General features: G+C 46.7%; 1 protein-coding gene across 5 annotated transcripts in view; it reads right to left on the minus strand.

The window, feature by feature from the left end:
- ASTN2 (astrotactin 2) overlaps positions 1-16,939 on the minus strand; it is an 883,583-nt gene that overhangs the window by 686,096 nt on the left and 180,548 nt on the right. The window lies entirely within an intron of this gene.

Here is a 16,939-nt window from a genome sequence, read left to right on the forward strand (position 1 = left end):
GGACATTTGCTCATGCTCTCTCAGCTTTGCTTCATCATCTCTAGAATGAACCCACTGAGGGATCAAGAGATGGTAGCCTTTTTTCCAACCTGCTGCAAATATGAGACAACATTATAAGGTCAAACATAATTTCTGCACAGTCTGTATTTCCTTCATTATCAGAAACACTAATCTTTTTTTTTAATTAAAGATTTTATTTATTTATTTGAGAAAGAGAAAGGGAGAGCATGAGCAGGGGGAGAGGCAGAGGGAGAGAGAAAGGGAGAAGCAGGCTCCCCACTGAGCTGGGAGCCTGACAAGGGGCTCGATCCCAGGACCCCAGGATTATGACCTGAGCTGAAGGCAGACGCTTAACCGACTGAGCCACCCAGGCGTCCTAGAAACACTAGTCTGCTAATATGTAACTTCCAATAGGGGGCCTGAGACAAAATAGGTGCTTCATAAATATTTGTTAGGGGGCGCCTGGGTGGCTCAGTCATTAAGCGTCTGCCTTCGGCTCAGGTCATGATCCCAGGGTCCTGGGATCTAGCCCCACATCGGGCTCCCTGCTCAGCGGGAAGCCTGCTTCTCCCTCTCCCACTCCCCCTTCTTGTATTCCCTCTCTCACTGTCTCTCTCTGTCAAATAAATAAATAAAATCTTTTTAAAAATAAATAAATAAATAAATACTTGTTAAACGACTAAATAAAAAAAAAAAGGCAAGCTTTCTAGGGCTCTTTTAATAAGAACATTAAGGTAAACTGAAGCTTATTTTTCTTTAATACATCCCACCGGCAAATATTCAATTGAGTCTGCCTCCCATACCTTACCTTGGAACAATTTACAATGTTACATGATTCATGAGACTCATGAAATAACCTTTCTGTGAGTTCTTTAAGAGCAGGATTACTTGCAAACATGTCTATATCCCCCATGGCACCTGCCGAGGGCTGGAGTTGATAGGTAGGCATTCTCCTCGCTCCATTTTATTCACTCTGTGCCAGAAACATCTTCAGTGAACCGAGTAGCCCCCCTCAATTACCTTGCTTTTCTCCCTTACCGACAGTGCTTTGTGGTTGGGGGACTGGAGGTTGCTGTGTTGAGTCCCTGGGGGTAATCTCCAAGGTTGGGAAGGATTGCTCTCTATGGGGTGGGGGGGGGGCTGAAATCGAGAGACCCAGAAACTCATGGTGAGCAACAGAGCAAAAGCTGAGCCTCGTTTCTAGCTGTGACTTCTGTTAGGCATACCTCCTTAGGCCAGGAAGAACGCTAAAATTACTAAAATAATCTGCTATCCTGCTGCCTACACCAGAAAGCTGTCACGTTCTTTTTGCAAGGCCCTCGGGTCAGTAAGCTGGAATTCATCACCTCCATGGCAGGTGCGGAGTGGGTGGGAAAATGGGCTAAGAGGTCCCCAGGCATGCAGGTACGGCCAGCCGCCCTGCCTTGACTTCAGGAGTGAGTTGCTGTGGAATCCCCAGGAAGCTTCCTCTGGATGTCAGAACTGAAGAACAAGTATACAAACCAAGTAAATCTACAAGTACATGCATTTCTCTGTGTGTGTGTGTGTGTGTGTATACTCTGTCAAATACATATAAAATGGGTGTGTGTGCATGGTTCCTGACCCTTAGAGCCCCCCAAAACAAGAACAGATCCTTTTTTCCCTCCACAGAACATACAATAACAATTGCTCTGTGTCTAGAAGTCTCGTTTGACAGGGTATTACTTGTCAGTTTTTCCACCACAGAGAAGAAAGGGAGGAGACAGAGGAAGGGAGGGAGGAGTATAAAGGAAAGAGGTAACAGCAAGGACAGTGAAGAGAGAAAGGAGGCAGAAGAACACTTGCTAAAACAATAGCAGGCCCTCTCCTTACTACTTCATGCTATTTGATCTTCATGACAACCCTATGTGATGGGACTGTAGTGTCTGTTCTCTTGATGAGATGAGGAAAAGGCAGTTCAGAGAGGTTAAGTAATTTGCTTGAAGTCACACAGGTTTTGATCCTAGGTCCATCTGTGTACAAAAGGCCAGGATGTGGTAAAGCAGGGATCTGAACACAAGGCTTCATTGCATAGCATGATGGTTCCCACAGACCACAGGGAAGAGAGGAGAAAATGGGAAAGATCCAGGATTCGAGGGGCACGCTTAAAGCTGCTCTTCACAAAGTGTTTCATTTTGGTTACTGACATCCTTAGGGAAATCTCCTTGCCTATTTTCACACCTCTGGGCATTTCACTGGCTGTGAGGGTCAGGCCCTGCCTGGTCCAGGGCCCTTCATTCTCAGCCCCTCCCGCCCACCCCGTTTATGAGGGTTGGACCCTGTGGCCAGATCCCAGGATTAACAATGACCTGGGAAAGATAAAGCCTAACCAAACTGCCCACTTCCACCCATGACCGCCCCTCCCTGCCTGCACTGCATCCAAACTGCCCTCCCTGGTCACCCCTGCAATCCTGGATCAGCTCCTAAATCCAGATAAGCAGCTCCTGGAAGGCAGGAAGCCCCACACTTTGCCTCCGACACCCTCCAGCAGTATCTGGCATAGTGGCTAAGGGCTGGCCTCAGAGTGACACGATTTTAGTCCAGATTCTACGCCTTAGAGGCTACGTGACCTTCTAGGTCACTTTCCCTTTCAGAGCCTTGGCTTTGTGATTGGTTAAATAAGGGCAGTATTCACAGTGTCAGCTCACCGGGTCACTGTGAGGCTAAGTAAGATGTGTGTAGTGTTTGGTGCCATGTGGGGGATGCGGCCGTCGCTCACAGATTGTTAGCTATGCTGCTATCATCAGCCTCAGCAAGGGTCTATCTCATGTACATGAACAAATGAAGGAATGAATGAATCAACAGCCTGACCTTCTGCACCCCAATGCCTGTTCTGCAAAACTTGTCCGGAGACCCAAATCCTTCTTAATCCGGACCAGACACCTCACAGGTGTTCTGTCATTTACCTTTTTACAACTGTGCACGTGAGGTATCTTTGTCCTATGTGAAGTAAGGAAACTGAGGCACAGAGCCAGGAGGTCCATTATGCAAGGTAGTGCAGCTGAGCTTCGCACTAGCTTCAGCATGGCTCCTATGGACCCTCAACTTACTCGCCTGTAAATTGGACTTAGGAATACTTGGAACAGTAGAGCATAGTTGGGGGCACAGAAAGTCAAAGGGTCAGAAAGACTTCGTCAACTCTCATGCTACCACATAGAAGCTGGGCAACCTTGGACAAAGGAATGAATCTCCCAATCACAATTTTCTCATCCACAAGATTGGGTCCCAAGCATCCATACAGAGAGAGGTTAGATGTGGGCTCATGGCCATGGAGAGCTACGCTCAGTGCCTGGTACGTGGTAAACTTATGATCAGCTCTCATTCATGTGTTATACCCGGTTGCTGGGCAAAGAAAATCTGAGCACTGCCAGGATAGCCCTTACAAACTGAGAAGTGCTGTGCACAGGCTCGAGAGAACCATGTAGCCACCTCTATTCCTAGTGGGACATTCCACCCTAAGAAAGCAGACACGTTAACTCAGAAGCAAGAAGAAACTGTCATCTGCATCCTTGCTGATGGTCCTTGGTCCAGGCTCCTGCGCTAGCCCACACACACAGAGCTGTACCCCATTTCTTGGTGGTCTTTCTCCACCAACAGCAAGCCAACAGAAAAGCAGGTGATGACACCAGGAAGGTAAAGAGGGCCAGAGTGTCCAGCCAGTGAGTCTGCACACCGGGAGCCAACATGAGCCCTGGAGGTGAAGAAAACACTGTAGGGCTACAGCAAGCCAAGGAGGGAGGAAAGGACACAGGGAAAGGCTGTGCAGTTTTAGAAAGCAGGTTAAGAAGAGGTCAAGGCTGGAGGGGTGGTGAGCAAAGGCCCTGCTGGCCTCAGGGTCGACCTGATGCCAAATCCGATTTGGACTGTGTTCACTTTTGGACAGTCCAAGACAAACAAGGTTGGAGAAGTGGCAGCGATTTCCAGAAATAAAAATGCCAGTCTGTTACTTAGGGGTTGGTTTGTGTGAGACTGTGAGCATCACAGGTCTTGGGGTGATCAGTTTTACCTTTTTCTTACAGATCTGAGGATTTCACTAAGCTGTCAGGGAGGAAATGGGAAAGAGACGACGGCAGGAGCAACGGGCGTCCCTGTCCCTAATGGAACCTTCCCTACTAGAAGTCTCTCTAGAGCAGGATCAGCCCACTCCTCTTGTTCTGTTACTGACGGTGAGTAGCAGATCCCCCCATGGAGCCAGACAAGGGTGAGGGTGGGGATGTCAAGGGCAGAGTGCCACGATGGGGAAAGCAGGTGTCTGGGGGCTCAGAGACCAATGTGGGGATCCCGGATTCCCTCCGAGCTGTGTGTGACAAGCTGGCTGTGATATTTTACCTCCTTGGGCTGCATACAGGCTCGTATCTATAAAATGCTCTGATGGTTCCCAATGTGAAAAGTCATGCCAAGGATTAAACAAGAAAATAAAAGGTCTGGCACTGAAATACTCAACAAGTATCAACCTCTCTATTCCTCTATCCCAAACCAAGTCCTTTTGCACCCGCCCCCCTTACTCAAAACCCTTTCTTGGCTCTCCAGGCCCTCAGAATAATGTCGGGACCCCTTGCCTGGCACTCAAGGCCCTTCATGAGGAGGTGTCTGCTTCTTTCTCAGGCCCAGCTCCCCCCAAGTCCCATACCCTGTCCTGGAGCCACAATGAGCAATGAGCATTCCCCCAAAGTATGATGCTTGGGGCTCTTCCACCCTGGCTGCACCCTCAGCCTAGGGTGCTCTCACCCCTTCATGGTTTAAATAATGACCCTCCCAAAATTCAGGTCCACCCAGAACCTCAGAATGTGATCTTATTTGGAAATAGGGTTGTTGCAGTTTTAACTGGTTGAGATGAGGTCATCCTGGATTGGGTGGGCCCTAAATCCAATGATGGATGTCCTCATAAGAAGAGTAGAGGACACAGACAAACAGCCAGCCAGCCACACACAGAGAGAGGGGAGAAGGAGGCCATGTAAAGGTAGAGACAGAGATTGCAGTGATGCATCCACAAGCCAAGGAATGCCTAGGATTGCCCGCCACCAACAGAAGCAATTGGGAGGCATGGGACAGATTCTCCCTCAGCCTCCAGAATGAGCAAACCCCGCTGACATCTTGATTTTGGACTTCTGGCCTCCTGAACTGTAAGGGAATAAATTTCTGTTGTTTTAAACCTCCCACTCTGTGGTGATTTGTTATGGCAGCCCTAGGAACCTAATACACTCCCCTCCATTTGCTCATCTCAACTCACTCAACCATCTCAGCTCGGAGATCACTTCCTCAGGGAGTCTTGGCCTCTTCAGGTTGGGGCTGGTCTGTGACATCTCCTCTCACAGCCCCTGTGGTTTTTCAACCATCTGCTGCACTTCCACAATATGGTCATTTGGTTGACGGTGTTCCCACTCTAGGTCCTGAGCTGCCATCTACCCCCACCATTTACTCAGCCTAAGATGCAGTACTTGGCCCAGAGAAGGTGCTTAATAAATATCCAGGAGCCTAAAATCTTGACCAGACATGCCAGAGAAATAGAAATCATACCGTCCCCATAGCAGCTCTGACCTCAGCATCCAAAGGCACCTGATCAAACCTCACATGGACCCTCCCTGCTGCTCTGCCTTCATCCCCATGTTAGTACCTCCAGCTGATTTGCTTACAGACACCATATCAAACACTGAAAAATATATAAAGATGAAAAATAGAAAGTACCCCAAACTACCCTACTGAGAGAGCCTTCTGAAAAGTCAAACTTAGAACTCCATTCAGCCCGGCCTCATTTTAATCTATTTTTTCATGTTAACTATCCAGGAACGGGAGAAGGAGCCAGAGGAAGAAAAAAAAAGGGGGGGGGGAATAATGTGAGAAATGCTTTATTTGACAATGTGTCATTGGGAAACTGATTATTTCTGTCTCCAGCCTTTTTAATATTCCCTCACAATGGCCAAGCTGCAAGGGGATTTGGTATTCTAAGACTGGATTTATAATACTCTGTTCAGCAGTGATAAGAACATGGGCCTTTAATCCTCAGAGCTGTGAACATGCATATTCTCCCAAGTAATGTCCTTCTCTTCTCATCACTTGGGTCTGGTCTCGACAGCCTGCCCCAGGATGGCTGAAGACTGATGATCCACTGGGTGTACTCCTGACCATTTGCCGAGCGACGGAGCTAGGAGGGTAAGGGCTCCAAGTTCTCTGGGAAGTCTCCTTTCAGTCTATGTTTAAGATGGAGGGATTACTGGAAATTAATCCAGACCTTTGGTATTACAGATAAGGAAAACTGAGATTCAGAGAAAAGTGACTTGACCAAGTTCACAGATCATTCTAAAATGGTATTGGGGGCAGGATGTGCAGCCCATATTCCCCCAAAGCTGCTGAGAAATCATGTGAACCCTGACAGTTATCTACAACACAGCTTCTGCCACCTTCCCTTTCTCTCCACCCAATGACTGTCCTATCTCCCACTTGTCACATTCTTTCATTGTGATCATTTTAATACACTCCGGATGATCTACCAGGCTTTGTCCCCTCCCCTACTGTTCTCAGTCCCTCTTCTTGCCCATGACTCAGGCACAGCTGGATACAGAAACCCTCCTCACTGACTAAGCTGGAAAGTCCTGTGGTTTGACAGGTCCTCGTCCATCAGGCCCCCACCCTTTCTGGATAATCCGGTCTCAAAACATATGCTTTTGAGGTACCTTTCTCAAAATACATGCTTCACCCACCCATGCCGCCAACCCTATGAGCACTTACGCTACAGAGCACACACAGTGCTAGGTATCCAACCACATATCAGACCTCACTGTTTCTATTACATGTCCTGATATTTTCACCCAAGTCATTTCTTCTGCTTGGAATGCCACCCTCATTGTTATCCCTCACCTCATCTACACATCCAAATACCACCAGACTTCAAAGCTAATGTCAATGCAGTTTCCTTGGTAAACTCTGCTGGGATCTCCCCTCTCTAGGCTCAGCCAGAAGAAATCTCTTCATCCTCTGAACTCCCATGGTGCTTCATCTGAACCTTCACTTAAGGAGCTTTAGCATTTTCTACCCTATATTAGAGTTATTAGTGTTTGGTACTTAGCGCCCCTACTGGTTAGATTATTATACCTGATGCACAGATGAAAAAGTGAGGCTCAGAACATAAACTTGCTTGAGAGGACACAACAAGGTGGCAAATATATGGCATAAGGCCTCCCAACTGAGACAGCATCCAGTCAACTGCAGGCTCACTCTCTCGACTGGAAATGTCCACTGGACCTTGAGGGAGAACAAGATGAGAACTATATTGCAAAAGGCATGACCATTCTTTAGGCATTCATGTTGCTCAGATTTTTTTTTTCTTTTTAAGCAATAAGTTGGCAAGATTGCACTGAATGGAAGTAAGGAGACCATCGAGGTAGCTGTTCACGATAGCCTAAAACAGCAGTTCTCAATTTTGCTCCCCTCCCCCGCAACAGAAGACATTTGGTAATGGGGACATTTTCAGTCGTCATGACCGGAGAGAGGGCGCTACTGGTATTTAGTGGGTAGAGGTCAAGGAATCTGTAAGCATCCTACATGAAAAGGACAGCTTGATACAACAAAGACTATCTGGCCCTAAATGTCAATAGTACAGAGATTGAGGAAGCAGCCTGCAGGTAGGGCAGTTAAAGGGGACAGTTAGTGACTGGAGTAAAACAAGACATGTCAGGGGATGGGAAGACTTGGTGTCTGATTAACAAGAAAGGGAAGGAAGAAGGAGCCAACAATGACACCATTGTGTGGATTCTGCAATTGGATTAGAGAGGAAACTTCCATGTTAATTTTTTTCCTAGGGAAGCTCCCAGAAGGCTATGAAAGATCCCAGCACATAATCAAATGAAGAGATAAGTTACATGTGTGAACAATTAGGAGAAGATAAACACACAACAACTGATAAGGATTTATATCTATATATACAAGCGAGTGTACGTATGTATATATTCATACGTATAAAAATATACTCACACCTATCTTTATGTTCCTATACTTAGGTATATTTATCTATAGCTATCTCTTTGTGTCTAGACAGATATAAGGTGACCTATTTAAGGAGATCCCATTATAGAAAAGGAAACATTTTTTCTTTTAAACTAGTCATCTACTTATAATGTATCTATCAGATACACCATTTCCCAAGATAATGCCAAGGGAACAAAGTAAAAACGTAGCAGTTCTTTGTAACGTAGTCATTCCCCACTCAGATCAACCTTCCTTAATCATCTTTAGATCAGATCAGAATGAGGCTGAATCCTGAGAGATCGATCTGAATCCTAGGGAAATGTTTCAAGGGGAAAGCTAATGAACGAACGTCAGGACAGTGGCGCTTGCCCGTGAGTCAGACAGAAGTGGATTTTAGCCACGGCTGTATTACCTTCCGGTCATGCATCTTTGGGTAGGTGATTTGAGTTTCCTCCGTTTTCTCATCTGTAAATTGGGTCAGTAGCCCTGGCCGAGAGGGTCTGTGGAGGATTAAATACGTCTGCATTATGGAACATGAGTGCAGTGACTTGCAAACCATGGCTCTCAGGAAATATTAGCACCCTTACGATTGATGTAAGACCTATTTCCTGAACAATAAAATGCAAAGGAGTGGTGAGGCCACCACTTCTCCACAATACTGTGAGAGAGTCTCTGTGCAGTTTCCCAGCTGCATTCCCATGACCACCCCTGCTCTCCTCCTCCCGGCTCCACGCCGTGAGCCCTTGACTACATTCCTTCCCTTCCCTGGGGGGAGTAGGTGGGACTGGATGGTCTCTGACAGGAACTCCAGCTCCAATTTTCTAGAGTAGAAAGGCAGAGGCAGACTTGAAAGCGTTCCTGAACAAATGAAATACATATTCTCATGACATCCTGCCTAGAATTACCACTGTGTACGCAGGTACGGCCAGGTTAAATGTCCTGTGTCCCTCCCACCATCTCACACACCTGCGTGCTTGCTCACACGGCTCACTTGGCCTGAAACACCCCTCCTTTGCTTCTCTGTCTAGTCCTTTAACCTCAGCTCCTGGGTCCTGAGTTCTCAACAAGCCTTTCTGAAACCTGCTCTCTCGCTCTAGCTGGGTGAAGTACACAACTTTCAGACCCCTCAGTGACTCCTGCTTCCATCTGCCAATACCCTCCCACCACCCCTGTGTACACAAGACCCAGCCTGGGTAGGTCCGACACGGAGTCGGCCTCATGATGCACTTATTGTATTTTCACACTGAGAGACAGTGAAGGAAAGGGCTGGGTTTTATTTCTTTCTGAACAAATTTGAATGTGTCATGACACATAGTAGATCCTCAATTACTGGAGAGAAGAATGAATGAATGAATCCATTAGAAACTCCTCTCTGAGGACAGGTGGCTGAAATATACCTCCATCTGTTTGGCAAGTCTCCATTTGTGTGCGAGAATACTGAAGATAATTCACAGGGGCCATTCAGCACAAATCGGTACCCTACTCCAAATCCTCAGGTGGCCTCTCACGTTCTGTCTGAAAGCCCACTCTGAAGGATGGATGAATGAAGAGGGTGGGAGAAAGCATCTTCAAAAGGATTGATTTTCCTCCTCTTCTTTGGGTCATGAAGACAACAGATGAACCCAGATGACTGGAGAGGAATGTTGCACTCATCCATCGATGTACTCATTTGCCAGGTTAAGGGCACGCCTGGAAGAAGGCAGACCACCATTCAAGGTCTCCCTCTGCCACCCACCAAAGACGTCTGTTGTGAGAACTAAGTAAACTGATGTATCTATCTACGTAACCTCACACAGCCCTTGACCTATAGAAAACATTTAGTCCCCAGTAGGTATTGGCTTCATTGTTCCTGTGTAACATATTGTTAGACCCTGTCCCTGTGAAAACCTCTTGCTTGGATCTAGGAACACACAGATATGGCCTGGAAGAACTTGCAGCTCGTTTGTAGAAACAGATAAGTATGCAGATAATCATTGTAATGCACAGTTCAGTAAGTTCTATGCCAGAGGGAAACACAGTGAGAAGCAAAGAGTTTCTTTAAGCTTCTAAGTGCAAAGCATAGAGGAAGTGGGAATAAAAAGGATTTCCTTATAATTCCCACTACAGTCAAGTTTAAAGGTGTGGGAGTGGGCTGGCCCATCCCATCAGGTGCACCCCCACCCAAATGTGACAGAGTGGATGACCAACTACACAGCATGATGGCTGATAATGCAGGCTCTGACATTGAAGAACCTGGGTCTGAGCACCTGTGGCATCACCAACCAGCTCCGGAGCCTTGGGTGGGTCACGGCACTTTCCTGAGCTCAGTTTTCTCATCTGGAAAGCTGAGGACAGCAGTCTCTGTTGGATGGAGCTATTGTGAGATTAAACAATGCACAAAAGGGATTCAGTGCAGTGTCTAGAACACAGCCATGGCCAACAAATGATGGTTTCAAACATTCTGGCAGAGGGCAACACACTGAGAAGGAAATCAGAACATTTTGGCCCCAACCCTGGCCCTGCCCCTTTACAGAGAAGAAGAACGAAGTGTGCAGGATGCTCCCAGGTCCTCACACATACTTCTAAACAAGGTGGCCAGAGCAGCTATATGAGAGCTCAGCATTCTTCAGTTAACCGATGAAGGAAGTGAACCTCCAAGCGGTGACTTTGCCCAAGGTTTCAGAATCCAAAGTCAGTCTGCAGCAGACTTGTAATAATACTGAGACCCTCCGTGTGTCCCTAGAGTTGGCAGTATATAGAACCTATATTCTCTGCTCGGGGCATTATTCTCTGGGAATGTGTTGCAGATGCACAGGATCCAAGAAGAGATCCCTGGAGAGATCCCTGATACTGTGCCCACTATAAGCCGCTGTGCCCAACAACTCAACCTTCTGAGATGGGAAGGAGAGCTAAGACTCCAAGAGCTTAGTTAATCCTTAACTCATGGAAAATAGCTTTCATACAGGCAGCAGACTTCCAAAGTGAGCTGGCTTCTTGGGAAATCATGGAGGGGGGAAGTTTAGTGTGGGGGCAGGGTGGGGGTGCTGTTCTAACACTAAGACACAGCTTCATCTGAGAAGACTTCCCTCTGGACAGTTCCCCTTACTCTTGGCTCCAACACAGACCTATCTCTTTTCCTTGTTTTAACTTTATTTATACCACTTTCTTCTCTCTACTGTTATATTAACATTGATGTGTTAACCTTGTTTATGGTTCTAATGGAATAGAACTTCCATAAGGCAGAACCTTTGTTTTGTTTATTTATCATCAACAAAACAACTTAGGGCTTTGTTGGTGTTTACTAAATAGTTTTACTATTTAACTATTTAAACACCACTAATAGTTTACTAAATAGTTTTTGGATGGATGGATGGATACATATCTCCCCAAATGACTTGGTAACCCCTAAGGGTCAATCGTCTTGGAATCCTGCTCCACAGCCAGGAGATTGGAAGACACTTAGTGAACACACACACACACACCCTGCCATTAGTCCCCCCTGGGCCCTGGGAAGGGGTACTTGTTATAGAAGTAATTAGGAGGCAAATCTGGTTAAATGTCTGGCTGCTTCTCTCCACCACTGGGGCAGAGGAGAAAAGTGGGTCTCAATTCCAAATTTCTTTACTCATTTATTCTTTTTGTAAATATTGAAGAAACACTGACCCAGAAAGCAAAAGGGTGAGGGGATGTCTGACCCAACTATTTGTGCACAATCACCTTCCACAGAAAGCAAACTGATAGCTGTATCTATTAGCTGTTCCCATTCTCATGTCTGGATGGAAATGATAGGATGTTACAGGAAAGGGAGCATCCAGGATGTAGCTCAAAAAACACTGCATCTGGTGCAAATCCTGGCTGTCCCTGCTGAGCTGGGCAGCCCTGGGCCAGCCACTCTGCCTTTCTGAATCTCAGAATTTTAAATCCCGGCTTTAAAGTGATCAAGACAACAGGTGTCTCTGCCTCTTTATGAAGGACCCCACTGAGAATCATGTTTATGAGAGAACATTATATGCTGCCGAGTGATTTTACTGATAGGTATTGGTGCTTAGTAGAAGCACTGAAAAAGAGAGGGAAGAAACCAACCAGTGGTAATTCAGGCGGACAATAACTGAAGTCGCAAAAAGCCACACTGCAAATCCAGAGGCTTTCTGCTATTTCTGATGCTTCCACCATTGTTCATCAAGCTTCTTCGAAACTTATTACAAGTCACACAATAGGGGTCTTTTAGAGGCACTGTTTTGCTGCCATTTCCCAGTGCTGGCAACGGAATTGTCAATTGTCTTGCAGGCGTGTCGGGATGGCCTTGGGATCTCCCCTACTGGGCTTGATCAGGAAAACCCCAGGAAAGTTAGTTACTAAGGGCAGAGAGTCAAGCACAAGATGCCAAGCCAAGACGAGGGAAGAGAGAGACGCCTCAACTGGAGGCTGCTCTGGGCCGTGGCAGGAGCCGGAAGCAAAAGCTGCTCAGTGTCCTTGCTGTGCCCATCAGGGGCTGACCTGGGAGGATTTACCATCCCCCTTGTCACCTTCCCACCCCATGTCACCTGGAGTTTTCTGGAAACATGGAATTCAGCATTTCCTGAGTACCCCAAGTCAGCAGATACCTACTACCTCACCCTTAGTCACCTCTGAGACGCCCTCCACCCTAGCCAACACCTTAGGCATCCCAGGGTCCAGGCAGCAAAAGGAGCTGTTAGGTGCCAATGCTTTCTTTCCTTGTTCAGGGAACATTCTAATTGCACCACCAATAACCTGCCCCGCCCCACCACGAGTGCTAAACACCTCAAAATCTGTTCCCTGAGACCTCGCTGTCACAAGCTGCGCTGCCCCAAGGTGACTCTCTAGGTCCTGCTTCCCCCCACCCCTTAGATTCTGTGTCTACACCCTCAGATCCAGTCCCAGCTTAGCTTAAGTCTGGGGAGAGTACAGGGACCCAAAGCCTCAGCGTACTGTAGCCTAAAGGGGTCAGTGATAGCTCCCCCAGGCCAGCCAGCCACGACGACATTATCATTTGAGGTGAGAGCCTGAAGCCTCAAGGATGGGGTCTGGGAGATGACTTAGATGAAGTTCAACTTACTCCTGTAGCTGCTGGACTAAATGCCCATGTCATACAGCCACCTGCTGCCCATACTGGTGAGGGGCCTGGGCTCAAGCACAACCCTGTGCATTTTGAACCAGTCAGAATGTTCTGGAAGAACAGGTAGAGGTGAGAGAGGGTCTGTCCCAGAGAAAGTCCTTGTTTCTGAATCTGGACCTCCAAAGAAGCTGGGGGCATTTGCTTCCTAGGTCTGCCATCAACATCACCACAAACTGGGTGCCTTAAGACAAGAAAAAGTTATTCTCTCATAGTTCAGGAAGCCGGGAGTCTAAAATCAAGGTGTCTGGGGGCACATGGGTGGCTCAGTCATTAAGCATCTGCCTTCAGCTCAGGTCATGATCCCAGGGTCCTGGGATCAAGCCCCGCATCGGGCTCCCTGATCCGTAGGAAGCCTGCTTCTCCCTCTCCCACTCCCCCTGCTTGTGTTCCCTCTCTCGCTGTGTCTCTGTCAAATAAATAACATCTTTAAAAACAAAACAAAACAACCAAACGAAAAGCAAACAAACAAACAAAAAATAAAATAAAATCAAGGTGTCTGCAGAGCCACACTCCCTCCCAGGGCTCTAGGGAGGAATCCTTCCTTGCGTCTCCCAGTATGTAGTGGCTCCTGAGATTCCGTGGCATGTGACAGCATCATTCCAATCTCTGTGTGAATTCTTTTTTTTTTTAATTGTTTTGTTAACATATAATGTATCATTTGTTTCAGGGGTACAGGTCTATGATTCATCAGTCTTACACAATTCACAGCACTCACCATAGCACATACCCTCCCCAATGTCTATCACCCAGCTACCCCATCCCTCCCACCCCCTCCACTCCAGCAACCCTCAGTTTGTTTCCTGAGATTAAGAGTCTCTTACGGTTTGACTCCCTCTCTGGTTTCATCGTTTCATTTTTTCCTCTCTTCCCCTATGATCCTCTGTCTTGTTTCTCAAATTCCTCATATCAGTGAGATCATATGATACTTGTCTTTCTCTGACTGACTTATTTCGCTTAGCATAATACCCTCTAGTTCCATCCACATCATTGCAAATGGCAAGATTTCAGCACACCCTAAGTCTGGGATGATTTCATCTTGAGATCCTTAACTAATTACATCTACAAAGACCCGATTTCCAAATAAGTTTCCCTTCTGAGGGTCCAGTGAAGATGAATTTGGGGGGATACTATTCAACCAACTAGACCTAGAAGGATATCTAAGGTCCATTATTTAGAGTCATGATTCTCTGAGATAATACATTGTACATGAACCGAAAAAATTCAGCCAGGAAAGAAAAGGACTAAGAGAGAGTAGCAAGATCTCTCTTCCTTTCCCTGCATGGCTGCGCTGAGGCAGAGGACACAAACACTGCATGCAATGTGGGAGGCGGCATCTGAACAACGAGGAGAAATGACAGGAAGATACCTGTGGACTGAAAACAAAACAAAACAAAAACCGGGGTGCCTGGGTGGCTCAGTCGGTTAAGTGTCTGCTTTCAGTTCAGGTCATGATCTCAGGGTCCTGGGAAGGTCCCAGAAGCCTGCTTCTCCCTCTCCCTCTGCCGCTCCCCCTGCTTGTGCTCTCGCTCTCCAATAAATAAATAAAATCTTTAAAAACAAGAAAAAACAAATAACAAAACAAAACAAAAAACCACTTCCCGTCACAGCAAACTCAACTCACCTCTTAAGACATAGCTTGCATACCTCCTTCTTGACTCTCCCAGATAGAGATGATCACGCCCTTTCCCACCACCCTGTATGGCCCAACCACACTGCTGTGGTCTGAATGTTGGTGTCCACCCAAAATTCGTATGTCCCAAAACTAATGTCCAAAGTGATGGTATGAGGAAGCGGGGCCCATCACAGGTGATGAGGCCATGAGGTGGAACCCTCACGAATGGGATCCGTGCCCTTATGTAAAAGGCCGCAGAGCTAGCTCACTATTTCCACCATGAGCATACAACAAGACATCTTCAATCCCCAACAGGGCCCTCACCTGAGCACACAGACACCCTGATCTCCAACTTCCAGCCTCCATGCCTGAGAAATAAATTTCTCCTGCTTATAAGCCACCCAGCCTGGGGTATTTTGTGATAGCCTCCTGAACAGATGAAGACAGAGATGTTTCCCAAACCTGCCTGATCCTAAGAATCCCCTGGGGATGCTCATTAAAAATACTTGTTTCTGGCTTTACTGAGCCCTACCGGATCAGCTGCAGGGGACCTTACCAACAGCTAGGCTTGGTAAAGCTGACCTAGTGATTGACATATGGGTTGATATGGAGCAGAAGAGTATCCCTGATTGACCTCTTTCTTTCCCCTATTTTATATATACCACTTTAGCCTTTTGGTGATAAGGTTCAGGGCAGACCACCCCAGAATATGCCACTCTGGATATTGAGGTTTTTTTTAATTAAAGTTACTTGAGAAACAGGTGGCACAAGGACATTCTGACCCTCCTCTCTGTCCCCCTAAAAGCAGAAAATAAATCTCCCATGAGAAAGGTAACCTCCCTACACCAGGAGGTAGAGAGACATCCCTAACACCAGAGATAGGGAATTCAGGGCCAAGAAGGCAATGTAAAAAAACAAAACAAAACCAAAAAAAAACCCATAAAATTATGCTTAGTTTCTTTACTAATTAGTACCCAAGCCTGTCTTTTTAGTTGTCAGGTCTTCACAAATTTACTGTTTTTCTAAAAGTTTACAAACAGCCTGTTTTGGTCACTTCTTGGGTCTCCTATTTTGGGGGCCCCTGCATATAAGAAACTAAATTTGTTTTTCTTTTTTCTATTAATCTAATTAATTATTAGGCCACCCGAAAGAATCAGGAGCAGTAAGGGGAAACTTTCCCCTCCCCAACACTGGTGAAAGCTCAGAGTCTGAATCCACCAAATCTGAGTTTAAATCCTAGGACTACTCTTCCAATTGTGTGGCCTTAGACAAATTATTTCATTCTGCATTTAGAAAATGTGGCTGATAAGTAAGTCTACCTCATATGTTTTTGTCGATAAAACAAAGTAATCAATATACTGGCTTGAACTGATTTAAAATCCAAACTGAGAGTGAATTTTGGAGGAAATTTGGAGGAGTGGGAGGGGAGGGAGGTCCTCATCACTGAAGAAGTCCATGTAGCCAAGGATTTAGGAAGAGAATGAAAAAGGGATGAGAGTACAAAGTGGGGAGGGGAGAGGAGGTGGGAGTAGAAGGAACGAGAGGAAAACGTGGTTCTTTTTCGAGGACCCCAACTGGCGGGCATATCTAATTCCTCAGCCCATTACATACACAGGGATCTCTTTTACTGTGGTCACAACTCTTTCTGCGTTCCCCACCCAGACCTTGAGGCTGCCCACCGGGTCAGCCAGGTATACACCTGCCCACCTACTGCCCAGTGCACACCTTCCCTTCATTGTCACTGTCTTTAAGAGCCCCAGTCTGGGAAGCAGTGCAGAAGAGGAGTTAGGGGTCAGGCAGAGCTGGAGTACAATTCCAGCCCTGCCATGTCCTTGGGGCTATAACAAAGTGACAAAAGCCACCCAGGTAAGCACTGTTACAAAAGTAGCAGCAAAAGGGACATGTCTGATCAAAGCCTCTAGGAGCCTCTTTCTACTCATCTATTCAACAGGCATCACAATGGCCCTAACTTCATGTAATAGGATTACTGTACTTATTGTAGGGTCAAATGATGTCTGTCACTGAAGCACTCTGAACAGGGTTGGAGGAAAATATTTCTCCCACAGGTGTCTTGTGATCAGGGTGAACTTCCTCAAACACACTGTCTCCTGCCACACTGCCTTTATTCTTCCCTCCGAGGTAAACGGATTCTCCTGATGGGTGAGTGGAGAATGAGGACCTGGGCTTCCATAGCTCTGTCCTTCCCTCCTGCCCTTTCATTTTGGGGGCCA

The sequence above is a fragment of the Mirounga angustirostris genome, unplaced genomic scaffold, assembly GCF_029215605.1.
Source record: "Mirounga angustirostris isolate CCGP_5_RB_7025 unplaced genomic scaffold, mMirAng1.0.hap1 SCAF_15, whole genome shotgun sequence".
Classification (NCBI taxonomy): domain Eukaryota; kingdom Metazoa; phylum Chordata; class Mammalia; order Carnivora; family Phocidae; genus Mirounga; species Mirounga angustirostris.